Source organism: Hyaena hyaena, unplaced genomic scaffold (genome assembly GCF_003009895.1).
Source record: "Hyaena hyaena isolate Hyena2069 unplaced genomic scaffold, ASM300989v1 scaffold_47, whole genome shotgun sequence".
NCBI classification, from domain to species: Eukaryota; Metazoa; Chordata; class Mammalia; order Carnivora; family Hyaenidae; genus Hyaena; species Hyaena hyaena.
The window spans coordinates 1,303,624-1,317,052 of record NW_024080679.1 but is presented as its reverse complement, the minus strand read 5'-3'; the positions used below and the strand labels follow the sequence as shown (position 1 = coordinate 1,317,052).

The 13,429-nt window shown below is 36.6% G+C and overlaps 1 pseudogene; it reads left to right on the top strand.

Annotated features, from left to right (window-relative positions):
* Window positions 1-13,429, top strand: part of LOC120230790 — a 55,326-nt pseudogene that overhangs the window by 14,123 nt on the left and 27,774 nt on the right.

The window sequence follows — 13,429 nt, the reverse complement described above, 5'->3', positions numbered from 1 at the left end:
CAACAGGCCCTTTGCCTGTAAAACCAAATACAAATTTCTTCTTTTTGAAAATATCACAGAAGCAGCTGCTCCTCAGCTATTTTGAGTGGATTTTCTGAGAACAGCTTGTAGCTGCAATATTGTATATGGTGGATGGTTGGCAAAAGCCTGGCTGTGGGAGGGGAGTAAGTAAAATCTAAAAACCAGTGCAAACTCTGGTAATGATAAATGGGGGTTGGGGATGGAGAAAAAAAAGCCATGCCCCAAGACAGAAATAAATGGATGGGAAGGCACAATTACCCCAATTGCAAACGTGTTAGCCTTTCTTACTTAAATCAAGCTTAACATTTCTATTTTTTTAACTTTCAATTTTTTAAGTTTTATTTTTTTTATTTTTGAGAAAGAGAGTGCAAGAGGGGGAGGGGCAGAGAGATGGGGGACACAGAATCCTAAGCAGGCTCCAGGCTCAGAGCCGTCAGCACAGAGCCCCACATGGGGCTCGAACTCATGGATTGCAACATCATGATCTGCATAATCGGACACTTAACTGACTGAGCCACCCAGGTGCCCCTTAGCATTTCTAATTTGTTAACAAAATTTTAAGTGAGAAAAGACAGAGATTAGTGGTAAAGACAACAGAGAGAATCCAAAAGAATAAAGAAAGAGACATAAATTCAAGCGTAAGTGAAAACTGCAAGCTGCAGCAAAGGCAACAGGAAACAGCCTCCTCACCTGTCTGCCGGGCTGATGACAAGTCAGCGAAGGGGGAGCTGGTATATTTGTTCCACACCAGCTTGTATGTCACATCTCTGGCTAAAGGCTAAAATGTTTTCACATCCCTATTCTGGTTCATAGTCCCTAATCCCTGAGTGCAACAAGGAAGCAACAAGGAAGCATGGGTAATCTTCCTCAGGACCTGTGGATCCTGAGATAGTAGCCAAAGTGTCATCATAACAGCATCAGTATCTGAAGTCAAGCTGAGATCACAGAGAACCCATGTTCTTAGTAATTAGAGAACCTATGGGTTCTTAGAATCCATGTTCTCAGTAATTAGAGATTTTCAAAGCAGGCGTTACTTTGAGACCTCAGGCTGCTAGAAAACAAGCTCATGACAACCTATTTGTTATTCCCCAAGTCCCATGGGTCAAGCACTTTCCAGACCTTGGATACTTAGGTCAACAACCAAGTCAAGCTCTGACCTCTATCTTCCCATAAAGAGATCTTTGTGTTCATAACAGCTTCGCCTCCATTTGTTTCAAAAATTTAGAAACTTGGGGCACCTAGGTGGCTCAGTCATTTAAGTATCTGACTCTTGATTTCAGCTCAGGTCATGATCTCACGGCTCGTGAGACGGAGACCCGTGGTGGGCTCTGTGCTGACAGTGTGGTGCCTGCTTGGGATTCTGTCTCTCCTTCTCTCTGCCCCACCTTGCTCTTTATTTCTCTCAAAATAAATAAATACACTTTTTTAAAAAAGGAAATATACAGTTGTCCTGACTGACTCACACAGCTCTATTTTTGATATTTGTGTTTGACTAACCCCTCATCCCTACCCCTAATCGTATTTTTGAACACATGTAGATACTCAATTTGAGAAAAAAAAATTCATAGATTGATGACTCATCTGAGGCAAATAAGAAAATTCTAGTGTTTTGAAAAATTTTAAACTGGTCCATAAAATATACCCCCAAATAATGCATTTATTTTGAAGAACTGTCCTTAGGGGCCCTTTTGTGACTTCTAGTGCTTTGGAAATCTGAAAGAGTGTTTTGGTTATCACAATGGTTGGGAGTCATTTCTGGAATTTAATGTAGACGGGTCAGGGAACTAGATGGCTGGATTTATACTTATCGTTCTGTACCATTGAAGAATCACCTTGCATTTTGCCAAGACTTTCAGATATCCCACAGGACATTCTTTGAGATAAAATATGTTTATAATATCCTAAATTTATGGTATAACTCTGTTTTAAGTATAAACATCAGGAGTTTTTTTTTTTTTATTGCATGGATTTAATATACATTGACTATTCTAGGAATGACTATAAGACTGAATCTTCTTTACAACTTTACCAAGAGCTGATTACCATTTTGTAAAACCATCAGATCCATGGAGATGCCACTCATGAAACCTGAATTACAACACAGGGCACCCACAGCAGACCGCCAATCTGTGGCAGCCACACTCACGGTGATTCTACCTGGAGGTTAATTTGCTTCCCCTGTGTAGTTTTGTCCAAGCATTTGCATCTTGGGAATATAGATATACTTTCCCTAAAAGAAACCTCACTATCTAGACCAACTACCCACTTATCCCTAATTACTGTTTACTTCATTTGCAGAAGATTTTTCTTACTAGCATGTAATTGCCACAGGGCGGAGGGTCTAGTTTCTGGCCCTCCATGAATAGTGCATGCTTAGGCAACTTTTAATGAGAACCCTTAACTCTCTCCACTTGGTCCAATGTCTTCTTTGTTCCTATGACTCTTTTAGTCAGATTCTGTCACTTTTCTCTTCTGTTTTGCTTCCCCCTCCTCAAGATCTGACTGATAATCTTTCTGGAATATAATACTTCAACCCCTTCTATGCTTACTAGTTAAGCTTAAAACTTCCCCCTCTTCTCCTAAAGAATCCCCTTCCCAGTCAGTACATAATCCTTGCTCCTAGATGATAAAAAGTATCCAAATCAAGCCAAATGTTCTCTTTTGCTTTTCAGTAGGGTAGATAAATTGACATAAGATTCCAAAGCAAATAGATCCCTACGACAGAAGTACATACATTAGACATCAGAGCTATTAAAACCAGCTAAGTACGTTCCCTTTCTCTGACTCACCTCGTTCTAAGTTGCTTATTATATTTTGCTTTCTTTATAAAATTTCCTACAGAGATGAAACCAAATTGATTAACTGGCACAAGTTTTGTGTACTCTTTGTGCTTACATTAATCATTATAAATCAATAAACTGACCTTCTTATTTCTAAGTAAATATTTTGTAAATTTAGTTGCCCTATTCTGTTCCCTGGGTCCAACGAAGTCTGAGCATGCTGGCAAAATAAAATTCATGGATAAGAAAAATTGAGAATCAGACTGTATGTCAAGTATTCACTCTCAAAACTATGAAGAAACTAAGTTCCCAAGGAGATCAGTAAGTCCTGGAGATTGAATGCACCGTATAGCGAATATAAACAACAAGACTGTATTATAAGCATCAAATTTGTAACAGGAAAAAAAAACACAAAAAAACAAAGGAATAAGATCAAACTACACAGAGACAGTATGGTGTATAGAGGAAACTTAAAACTCAAACTTTACAGGAAAAAAACTCCCTGAAATTTAACCCAGGTGTAGCCATTCATTACAGTGTGGCAATGAAGAACTAAGTGTTACTGAAAGCAGCTATGCCCGCCGCTACATCACCAATGCCAGCTTACATGTTCTTGAGGTAGTCCCCAGACTTATTTTAAATGCTTAACACACACACAGATACCCACACACACATTAGCTTGGTATTTTCTGTTTTTAAGTGTTTTAGATGCACATGTACCTTGCTGTTTGCACTAATAAGAATGGATTCTTTCATAAAGAAAATGGCCCTCATTCTAGAATTAAAGGAGTGTCTAAGGAAAGCATACACAACAAAGGCTTCACCTTTGGGTATTATTCCAGCAGCTCCCATGTTGTTCTGGGATGCCATCAGCTATTAGGATGCAGTAAGCCAATTCCAGGCATTTCCTGATGTCTGAAGTACAGACAATTGCTGACTTCATCCCCACTCCCTCCTTCTTACTTTTTGGCATTGAGAATAACAGGTGTGCCATACGAGGGCACACCTATGTACGCAGTGTCCACAGGACATGTTTTAGTAGCAGCTACTATACTCTCCCAGTTCAGCAGAAACTATAAAAGCAATCCTTTTGAATTTTTTTTATGTTTTATTTATTTTTAGGAGAGAGAGAGAGAGAGAGAGGGAGACAGCATGAGCAGGGGAGGGTCAGAGAGAGAGGGAGTGACAGACTCTGAAACAGGCTCCAGGCTCTGAGCTGGCAGTCAGCACAGAGCCTGACGCGGGGCTCGAACCCAGAACCGCGAGATTATGACCTAAGCGAAAGTCGGACACTTAACTGACTAAGCCACCCAGGCGCCCCACAATCCTTTTGGAAACATCCACCATAACTACAGGGGTCACCAGAGTTAGGGACTCGTGCTTTATATTTTAGCTGACTGCCAGTGCCTCAGATTCTATCTATCTTTTAAGGTGAACACTACAAAGTCCTAACGCTAGACTACGGATGCCCATGACAAGAAAATGCCAGGTGATACTTAGACCTTCCCAAGCTACTGCAAGTCAGGATAAATCTCTGCTTGAAACATATGTTATAGTTTTAGTTTAAAAAAAAAAATAAAGTTTTCATCTTGTTTAAGCAACAGAGCCTTGCAAATGCTGCATTTGCTTTTGGCAAATCCATAGATCTTAGGGTAGAGGGAATTGATCAAACACTGTCAACATTTTAAAGGCTGGAATTCTTACAGGAATCCCCCTCAGACGCATCAGTTAAAACAGGTACAATATTATCTAACTTACAAGGTTGTTGTGAAAGTTAGACATAAAATATACAAAGGAATTTGTACATAATAGGAATTTAAGACATGACAGCTTTTACACTCATTATCATAAATCAGAACTGGCCTGGATTTTCCACTCTAGTAAGGAGAAAAACTGTGACGTATCCCAATAGCCATTATGAATAAAATTCATTTTTTGTCACATTTAATTGTAGAAAGTTTTCAAAGACTATTCATATAAACCAAACAAAGTTTCTCAGAAATCATTAATAATTTTACAGACTCAGAAATGCAGATATCCAGCCTAATCTGCCAGATTTTAAGAAAATTTGCAAAAAAATTAGAGATAAGCAAGTCTCTATGCTCAAACTGAATCAACATAAATGAAACTCATGTTATTGTGTGGTAGTACTATTGGTATGCTGTTGAATTACTATGTATTTGGGCCATCATTTAATAGGTTTGAGAGACTGGGGATATAGGAGGGAATATGTATTTCAAATTGTGTGGCTTTAACAATCACGTGGAATAGATTCACAAAAAAATATGTGTGAATGTTGCATATTTCACTCAACGAGTTTGTCATGTTTCATGATCTTCAGCATATGTAGGAAAAAACCCACAAAAGACTTGAATGATCAGATCCTGAGCATACATGAATTGAATTCATACAAAGAAACAGGTTGGCTATTCAGGGCCCATTGTTTTAAGATATGTCGTCATTAGAAATATGGGGGGAAATATCCTTGGTGGACGATCCCTGAGGAAACAGTACTAGTCTAGCTAGAATTGTGATATAATGCCTGTCAATCCATGAAACTTTTATGTTGTGCTATATTTAAAAGGTGAAAAACTGAAAATAAAAAAAATAATGCTCTTGAAGGAAGGATTTTAGGTATAAGACATCACCTTTTGACAACAAACAAAATACAAGAGAACTTATCTCACAGTATACACTCTGTTTATTTCTTAAAAAGAGAAGAAAACAGAAATAAACTAGAGTTTTTACCCACCATAACAACTCATAAGGGATTCTCATTTTCAGCCTGACAGCCTGAATGTCAAATGTCAAAAATTTGACAGCCTGACATATATAATGAAAGCCCAAACTATGAAGGGACACAACAGATTAATTCTGAGAGAAGAGAAAGGAAACCATATATTGTATTATCCAGAAGAAGGTATAATCTCAGAATAAGAGTCATCTAAAAGGATAAATAGTAGGATATAAAATCTAATGAGATGCAGGTACAAAGAATCAAGTACTGAAATACATTTGCAGATGCATAATACTTTGGAATTTTAAATGTATCAAATAATTATCAGAAGTCTTAAAATGTGGAAATTATTTGAACTGTGTCTTCAGAAATATTATATGAAATAAAAACAGACTTAATTATTTAGAGCAGTTTTAGGCTCCCTGCAAAACTGTGAGGCAAGTACAGAAAATATATTTCCCATACACCCCTGCACATGCATTATCTTACCCATTATCCAGGATTTTCCAAATGTATTGGGGTAGTGGGGGGCGGGGGGCAGGGGGAATCGTGTAATAATCACTACAGAAAAGAGTATGCACAAAATGAGTCTCCACAAAACTGGAAAACAAATGAAGCCCACTGAGGTATGGGATTAGTCCTCTGTATGACATAACACAAGAGATTTTCTGAAGACATGTCACGGAAAAGCCTATGAAAATACACAATCAATAGGATAACAACCAAACCATAGTATGATCACAACTAAGAGTTCTGAAAAATATTCCCTTTACTTTTTTTTTTAACACCGTCTCTCCTCATACTGAATATACACTTCCTGAAATCTTAAAAAAAAAAAAAAAAAGGAGATGCCAAGTAACTATGATTGATTAGTCAGCTTCTGATACAGACTGGGAGAGGAAGTCCCAAAGAGCGACTCCCACATTTAATGAATAAATACAACTATTAGAGCCACTGGGTCCTTCAAGTAACATCTTCCTTCAGTTTCAGTTCAGCAGATACACTTCTGACTATATTTAGCTCCTTTTACAGACTGGGAGAGAATAAACTGACCATTCCGTACAAATTTCCAGCCCGTTTACATTTACATTTTTCATTATACATTAATTGGTGACATTCCAATTTAAAATTATGCATTTGTTTGAAAAAAATTTAAAAGGACATAAGTTTGTTTTTATTATCTGTATATTTACAACTATGTGAAAAGTTAAAAATGTTTTTTTTATAAGTAGCAACAAAAAGTGTAGGAAATGCAACATACAATGTCAAACTAACTGTGTAAGTGATATAAGAAATAAAGTAAGATATATGCCTTTAGTATGAACTTGCGAGAGATTAAGAAGAGACAAAAAAATTTAACATATATAGGATTATGGTTTCTATTCCATTGTAAGGAGCTGGAAAGACCATCATTTCTACCCTTATAATGATAACAAATGACAAATTGCAAAGTTCTCAATTTCTCTTGAATTCATTATAAAGCTGAGGCTACAAGGCAATAAACTAGCTCAAAATCTAAGGAAAGACAAGCTCATATAGGGAGAGATAGATTAGATGCACCTGCTTAACTGGGACAGCTACAGCCAGACACCGGTACAAAGAATTCAGCTAGAATTGTTTACAAATTGGTGGATGCTGAGTATGGGTGATGAGAGTGTGGAGCCCCCTGGGAAATGCAGATACAGGGATTCAGATACCCACTTAAAAGCTCTTTTCACTGGACCTCACTGAATGAATTTTAAGAAGGCATCTCATCCCTCCTGGTGCAGGCCTGGGGCAGGAGAATAGCAGCTGCTGGGGACAGGCACAAAGTCCTACTCCAATCTTTCTGTCCTGTTAGAAGGACCAAAACATTAAATGTCTAGGGAAAGGGCAACAGAAACCATCATCTTTAGAGCACTTCTGTGAACCCACTGATGTGATAAAAAGAGAAAAAAAAATATTCTCTCTCCCTGGCTGAAGGACAGCAATAGGAGCAAAGCCCAGAGTTGGAGAATGAGACCAGTAAGCAACCCACTCCGGAGCCAGGGACATGGCACCTACTTAGGACCGAGGCTTAACTCCTTCTCTTGCTCCAAACAAACTAATGAGCAATAACTAACAAGTAACAGTGAAACATTGCTAGGAGAGGTACAGAAGCATAGAGAGAAACACTCCTAGAATATCACAAAGGGGCGACCTAAAGCTGAGCATAAGGGGAGCTATTGAGAAAAATCTGCTGGAAGTCCATGACAAACCGTACTGAAGCCTCAGGCAAAAGAAAAACTGTGTCCCTATTCACACTCATCAAAATACCCTTTCATATTGTGAACCAAGTGAAAAAAGTGAATAAAAGCCCAACACTCAATACACATACCTCTTTATAAAGCCCAAGTTGCCCAGTGAGTTTGCACACCAAGGTCAATGTTCATTAACCTGCCCAGCAAGGAGGCAAGCCCTGGGAACCACAGGCTGTTCCCACAGACAATAACATAATATAGTAAAACAAAATGACAACAACCTGTCTTTATTTTAAAGTTTGATATTTGTTCATCATGGTTTTTTTCCCATTAATTTAATTTCTTAAATACTGGATTAAAATATTACTTATCTTGCTGACAGAGTTTTTAGCATGCCCTTAAATTTTACATCTAAGGCAAATGCCTCACTTATGGCACCCTAATCCCAACCCTGTCTTCCAGCAAATCAGCCTCTCTCCTTAACATATATACCTCCAGAAAATTCTGAGATCTATGTATACTGAGAGTACCACAGCAATTACAAATCTCAAACCCAATTCAACTCCTCACTGTTTTGACTAAAATACCCAAATAAAGGCTTAGCAGAAGTAAAGGAATGCCCATTACCAAGCTCTAATAGAAAGGTAGACTACAGTGAAGAGCAGATAGATAGTTTTAGCAGAGATGGACACTATGAGGAAAACATCAAGTGAAAGTGTTGAAAATGAAAAATACAGTAACACAGATGAAAAATGGGCTCGTTAGTAGATGTGGCACAGCTGAGGAAAAAAGAATCCGTAAATATGGAGATGAGTCAATATAAATTACTCAAACTGAAACAAGAGGAAAAAAGAATTTAAGAAATAAAACAACAACAGAAAAAATAGAACAGAGTATTTGTAAACTATATGACAATATAAGGTTTGCTGGCATAAATGTAATTGGAATCCTAGAAGGAGAAGAGAAAACAGGGCAAAAGAAATATTTAAATAATGGCTAATAATTTTCCAAGTTAAATAACAGATAACAACATATAGAAGCAAAAAGCTCAAAGAATTCCAAACGGAATACATACCAAAACAGACAAAAAAACAAATATAAGGTTTGTCTTATCTTCTTCATTCTACTGTAACAAAAAGGCAAAGAAAATATCTTCACAATAGTCAGTAGGGGGAAAAAAGACATGGTATATGCATAAGAACAAAGATATTTACAAAAGACATTTTCTCAAACACCATTCCTACCAGAAGACAAAAGAAAGAAATAGTCAAAGACCTGAAAAGGGAAACAAACAAACAAAAAAATCCTGCCATGATTCTATATTCATAAACAATATATTTATAACTGGAAGAGGATTAAAGACTTTCTGAGACCAAGGACTCTCTGAGAGAGGGAGGGAAACTGATGTGATACAAGCCTAGCAGTGTGCAAGCAGCCCCAATAGGGGCCAACAGCATTCCAAACTGCTTTGTGCCCCAGGAAGAGGGGAAAATAACCACACACACCAGTCTGACTGTGGTTGGAGCAGTGGGCTGGGGACAGACATCTAGTCTGAGAGCAGACCCCACTGATCAATGCAAGCTTATCAGGGACAACACAGGAAAAGAGCCCTACAGTTTGGTACCATTGTATCTCTGGGAAAATGCCTGATTTGACAGAACTCAAGCCGAAAGGTGCCACAGACTCGCCCACCAATAACACACGAACCTAACTCTGCCCTCAAAAGGCAATGAGCGCCATTGCAGATGACTGGAATGAAGGCAAAAGAAGCTCACCCTCAACAATGGAGTACATATAATACATGCAGGAGAAAACCTTGAAGTCCCAGGTTCTGCTGAAAAGGGGACATTGTACTGCAGGACACTACATGACCTCTTCTTCATAAAGCCATTACTTTTAAGAGTAGAAAACACAGCTGACTTTCCTAATACATAGAAACAGACACAGAGAGTTAGACAAAATGAGGGGATAGAGAGATATGTCCCAAATGAAGCAAAAAGACAAAATCTCAGCAAGAGATCTAAATGAAACAGAGAGAAGTAATATGCCTGACTGGAAATTTAACGTAATGATCATAAAGATACTTACGGAACTTGAGAAAACAGTGAAGGACCACAGTGAGGCCCTTAACCAAATAAAAAGGAACCAATCAGAGATGAAGAACTTAATAACTAAAATTAAAAAAAAAAAAAACAAAACAGTAGTGGAATAAATGGTAGACAAGAGGAAGCAGAAGAATGGATCAGTGACCTGGGGAACAGAGTAACAGAAAGCAGTTAATCTGAAGAGTAGAGAGAAAAAATGGTAATAAAAAGAAAAAATAGACTCAGGGAACTCAATAATACCATCAAGCATAATAACATTCACATTATAGGCACCCCAGAAGGATAGGAGAGAGAAAAGGGGGCAGAAAACTTATTTGCAGAAATAATAGCTGAAAATTTCCCAAGTCTGAGGAAGGAAACAGAAATCTAGATCCAGAAGGTACAGAGAACCCCCAACAAAATCAACTCATGAAGGTCCACAAGACACACAGCAATTAAAATGACAAAAAGTAGTGATAAAGAATTTAAAAGCAGCAAGAGAAAAAAAAGTTACACCTAGGGAAAACCCATTTGGCTATTAGCTGATTTTTCAACAGATACGTTATAGGATAGAAGGAATGGCATGATATATTCAAAGGGCTGAAAAGAAAAAGAATCTACAGCCAAGAATACTCTATCCATGGCTATTATTCAGAATAGAAAGAGAGAGATAGAGTCTCCCAGACAAACATAAGTTAGAGGAATTCATCACCACTAAACCAGCCCTACAAGAAATGTTAATATTAAAGGGGACTCTTTGAGTTGAAAGGTAAGAACCAGCAAAGCAGTAAAACAAACAAGCAAAAACAATAACAATGTATTTAAAGAAAGTATATCTATAAAAATCAAAGGACTCACAAAATAAAAGGTTGTAAAGTATGACACCATATCCCTAAAATGTGGGGGGAGAGGAGAAGAGTAAAGAATGGGTTCAAACTTAAGTGCCCATCAACTTAATATAGACTGCTCTATGCCTATATATATTTTGCATATAAATATATTTTGATTATATATACAGTGTATATATACATATATATGTAATATTGGTATATATTGTATATGTATAATATATATTATATATATTATATAGTATAATATATATATTATATATATTATATATATTATATATATATTATATATAGTATATATATAATATATTATATAATATATATATATAGGTAAGCTATGCAAAAATAAAGAGAAAGGAATCCAAGCATATCACTAAAGAACACCATCAAACCATGAAAGAAGAGAGCAAGGAATTAAAAAGGAACAGAGAAGAACTACAAAAACAACCATACAACAAGCAACAAAATGGCAATAAGGACCTGTCAATCATTACTTTGAATGTACACAGAAGAAACCCTCCCATCAAAAGACATAGGGTGATGGAATGTACAAAAATTGCTATGAAACTAGAAATCAACCACAAGGAAAAGTCTGGAATGAACACGAATACATGGAAGTTAAGTGACATGCTTCTAAACAACAAATGGGCCAACCAAGAAATCTAAGAGGAAATCAAAAAATACATGAAGATGAATAAAAGTGAAAACACAAAGGTCTAAAATCTTTGGGATGCAGCAAAAGCGATTCTAAGAGAGAAATTTGAGAAGTTTATAGCAATACGGGCCCATATCAAGAAACAAGAAAAATCTCAAATAAATGACTTCATCTTATACCTAAGGAGCTAGAAAAAAGAACAAACTAAACCCCAAACCAGAAGGAAAGAAATAAAGATTACAGCAGAAATAAATGAGTTAGAAACTAAAAACAAACAAACACACACACATACACACACACAATAGAACAGATCAATGAAACCAGGAGCTGCTTCTTTGAAGATATCAATAAAATTGATAAACCTTTAACCAACCTCATCAAAAAAAGTGGGGGGGTGGGGAGGGACAGTGTGTGCATATGAGAGAAAGATATTCAAATTAAAAAAATCGGAAATGAAAGAAAACACATAGCTGACACCAAAGAGATACAAAGGATTAAAAGGGAATATTATTAAAAATTATGCCAACAAATTGAACCATCTAGGAAAAAAAAATGGATGAATTCCTAGAAACATATAATCTCCCAAAACTAAATTAGGAAGAAACAGAAATTTAAACAGACAGATTATCAACAATGAAACTGAATCAGTTAATAAAAAAACTCGTTACAAACAAAAGTCCAGGAACACATGGCTTCAGAAATGAATTCTAACTAACATTTAAAGAAGAGTTAATACCTATTCTTCTCAAACTATTCCATAAAAAGAAGGGAAAGGAAAACTTCCAGATTCATTCTATAAAGCCAGTATTGTTCTGATACCAAAGCCAAATTGAAACACTACCAAAAAGATATCTAAACGCCAATATCTCTGATGAATATTGAAGCAAAAAATATTAGCAAACTGAATCCAACAATACATTTTTAAAAAAGTCATTCCTTGGGGAGCTTGGATGGCTCATTTGGTTAAGTGTCCAACTCTTGATTTTGGCTCAGGTCATGATCCCAGAGTCGTGAGATGAAGTCCCACATTGGGCTCCACAGTGAGTATGAAGCCTTTCTGAGATTCTCTCTCTCTCAAAAAAGAAAAAATCATCACCACAATCAGGTGGGATTTAATCCTGAGTTGCAGGGGTGGTTCAATATCCAAAAATTGATCAACATGATACATCACATCAACAGAGAAAGGACAAAAGCCACATGATCATTTCCACAGATTCAGAAAAAGCATTTGACAAAGTACAATAGCCATTCATAGTAAGAACACTCAACAAAGTAGAGTTAGAGGGAACATACCTCAAAATAGTAAAGGCCATATAAGAAAAACCCACAGCTAACATCATACTCAATGATTAAAAACTGAGAGCTTTTCCCTCCCTTAAGATCAGAAATAAGACAAGGATGTCCACTTTTACCACCTTTACTTAACATAGTGCTGGACATCATAGCCACAGATATCACACAAGAAAAAGAAATAAAGGCATTTAAATTCGTGAGGAATAAGCAAAAGTTTCATTATTTGCAGATGACTGGATACAATATAGAGAAACCCTGAAAGACTCCAGCAAAACACTTCTAGAACTGGTAAATGAATTCAGCAAGGTGTCAGGATGCAAAATCAATATGCAGAAACCCATTGCATTTCTATACACTAAAAATGAAGTATAAGAATTTGAAATTAAGAAAACATTCCCATTTCCAATTGCACAAAAAAGAATAAAATACCTAGGAATGAACTTAACCAAGGAGGTGACCTGAACTCTGAAAACTATAAAACACTGATGAAAGAAACAGAAGACACAAATAAAAGGAAAGATATTTCATTCTCCCGGCTTTGAAGAAAAAGTATTATTAACATGTCATAGTACCCAAAGCAATCTACAGATCTGATGCAATTCCTATCAAAATACCAACAGCATTTTTTCACAGAGCTAGAACAAATAATTGTTAAATTTGTATGTAACCGCAAAAAACCCTGAAAAACCAAAGCAATCTAAAGAAAGAAGAACAAGCTGAAGTTAATCTAAGTCAGATATCAAGATATACTACAAAGCTGTAGTAATCAAAACAGTATGGAAGTGACACAAA